Source organism: Lagopus leucura, unplaced genomic scaffold (genome assembly GCF_019238085.1).
Source record: "Lagopus leucura isolate 7727_CA_CO unplaced genomic scaffold, USGS_WTPT01 203-1_obj-0_obj, whole genome shotgun sequence".
In the NCBI taxonomy this organism is placed as follows: domain Eukaryota; kingdom Metazoa; phylum Chordata; class Aves; order Galliformes; family Phasianidae; genus Lagopus; species Lagopus leucura.
Genome location: NW_024964955.1, coordinates 1 through 2,840, shown reverse-complemented (window position 1 = coordinate 2,840; position 2,840 = coordinate 1). Strand labels below are relative to the sequence as shown.

Sequence of the window (2,840 nt, the reverse complement as noted above, 5' to 3'; positions counted from 1 at the left end):
TTAGGTATCTGCATTAAAGGTAGAACAAAAGCACTGACCTTTTGGCAATGGTAGAGTGGAACTGGACGGCCCATTTCCTCCTTCTGTAAGAAAACAAATGATGGTACAAAACAGAGTTTGGATTCTGCATGACGGGAGAAAAGACTATTCACATCCTCACCACGTGCAGTGGTGGTGAGAAGAGCCCTGGGCATGAATATTATAATATTATACCTTAATTCTCTTTGGGCGCTGAGGTCCTGGATATGTCTTGAAAAGAAAAGAAGAAAGCATGAGAGCAGATGGGGAAATGTTTCCCCTCTTGAGCTGTGGAAAGGCTATCTTTAAGCAGTGAGATGTTACACAGCAAATCACTGCATTGTAGCAGGGGTAAAGGTGTCTTGCAGGGCCTCCATGTGTGGTCAAGAATTGTGAGATCCTCATTGAAACACTCCTGATTGGATATGAGGTGGTCTCCAGGCTCACTCTGAGCCACTCCAGCCTGGATAGGATACCTGAGATCTGATTGTACCCATTGGAAATGGGCTGTAGGGTCCACAAACCATGAAATGCCTTGGCACAGACGTCCCACCATAACTCTGACTGTCTACAGACATCTATGGAATCATAGAATCATTTGAGTTGGAAGGGACATTTAAAGCTCATCTAGTCCTCTGCAGTCAACAGGGACACCTACAGCTAGATCAAGAGCAACATGTCACCTCATGGCACAGATAAGCTGAGCTCAGTGCTACCATAGCCCACTGCTAGGACAGGGCAACGGTCAATTACTGCTTTCAAGTAAGTTAAATTAATTCAAACTCAGAGATCTAGATCTATGTGTTTATAAACACACATTTACATGTTTATATATTCCCACAAATATCTTCTATACTCTCAGGACGAAAAAAAACCAAATCAGGTTATCATGTTCCATCATTGATTAAGTTTGATTTTCTTCACTTCTGCTTTGTGAGCATCACGTTTCCCTTGCCAAACACAGTGAGAACACTCTGCTCTGCCAAGAAATTCAGCTTCATCAGCAGATGTTCCTTGCTTTATTTATTAATATTTATCACTAACCTTTCACATACACCCTCTACATTCGCCACTGAGAAGAAGCAAATTGGGCTTCTTTTGCATCCATGTGTTTGAAGACAACCTTGTATCAGGTATTCACTCACCACGGATCCAGATGGGGATTTTGGAGCTCCTGGGGCACCGGGAGGGTGAACCTATGATAGAGCCAACAAGAAATGGTCCCCATTCCCTTATGGCTCTGCTCTTAGACACTGCTAGCCCAAAGCCATTGGGGTGTAATGAGGCCTTACCATGTGTCTGTCATGCTGGGTTGATCTCCTGGCTCTAGGATGCCTTGGGAGTGCAGAGCCATCTTCTGAATTCATGTTTTCCTACAGGAAAGAAAGCAGCATCATAGAATCACAGAATCATTAAGGTTGGAAAAGACCTCTAGTCAACTCTCTGCCTACCACCAACTACATCTTACAACCAATCATCCCACTGAGCATCTCTTGTGCAATTAACTTATGGCTATTTCAGAGGAATAATACCTAAAATCTTGCAACTTTGAACTCTACTTTCCTCCCTGCAGCATCCATGTCTGGGTAACACAGATATGCATTTACTGCACCCAATATATCTGACTGCAGTAATACAACTGCTGATGTTTGATCACTCTACTCAGTAATCTTGCTGACATTTGCAATGCTCATAGTTTTTGTTGATACATATTTAAGACACACATTGTAAAGCTTGTACAAATAGTTACTGGCTTGTATCATGAATTGGTCATAATACTAGCAACAGTCATTTATCTGCTTGCTGTTTTAAAACCAATCATACTCCTAGCTCAGTGTACAGCAATTATTCCCTGACCCACATGGTGGTGAACTGCAGAGCAGCTTTGGCAAATATTCTGATATGAAAGCAAAAAAGCAATAGACTGATTCACAACAACAGAAGGCAGGAAACCTCCGTGCACTAAAACCTCAGCCCTGAGCATTGCCAGGAGCATAGGTAAAAGAGAAACGTTTTGGGATGGGATGCAGTTATTTGGCACTATTTCCACATTCATATTATTATTATTTTCAGAATCAAAGACCTGGATTGACCTCAAAATTTAATCTAGAATCATGTGTTGAGTTCTGTTTTGATGGATTTAACTAACTGGATGATAGTTTCATTTACTGGCTAATAAACACAGGAAGTTTCTGACTCACTAAAATACATAATGAAAAAAGATATTTTTGCCCAAAGAAAACTGAAATTCTTTACTGAATCATGGTGAGGAGCAAGAAAGAGGAAGAAAAGATTCACCAGTGATGTGCTGGCACACATTGCTCAGGAGTGCTCGTTTGGGATGGGTTTTGGCCATCCTGCACTGGGTTGCAGCTGATCTGCATGCAGAGCAGATACAAAATGCTGCTGCTGTTTTGCTGTGGGTCCGTATTTACCCTGAAGAGCATCGTAAGGAAAAGGCAAGGCAAGCCCATGGGTTGCCAGGACCTTGCAGAGATTTTATGGCAACCCATATGCATGGGATCTGATAATGCTGCCATTTACAAGGATGGTGGGAAATTGCAGGAGGTAATAACTTTTCTCCATTCTGCAATTCCTCCGCAATTTTAGCAGTTTCCAGCTTTCCAAATCTGAGATGCCAGCAATAAGGTACCTCAAGGGAAAGGAGAGAAGCTGCTGCTTTCTGAAGCAGTGATTTGCTGATAGTGAGTGGCACTGTCAGGAAAAAGGAAAAAGGAGAAAGGAAAAGGGAAAGGAAAAATAGGGAAAGGATACAGAGGAGAGGAGAGGAGAGGAGAGGAGAGGAGAGGAGAGGAGAGGAG

General features: G+C 42.5%; 1 long non-coding RNA gene across 1 annotated transcript; it reads right to left on the bottom strand.

Annotated features, from left to right (window-relative positions):
* Positions 1-222: 222 nt before the first annotated feature.
* On the bottom strand, positions 223-1,391 carry LOC122191920. The gene is made up of 3 exons (XR_006182487.1): positions 1,311-1,391; positions 1,164-1,214; positions 223-249 (listed from the first exon to the last, which is right to left on the bottom strand). It is a non-coding gene; the product is annotated as an uncharacterized LOC122191920 (long non-coding RNA).
* Between the last annotated feature and the right edge of the window lie 1,449 nt (positions 1,392-2,840).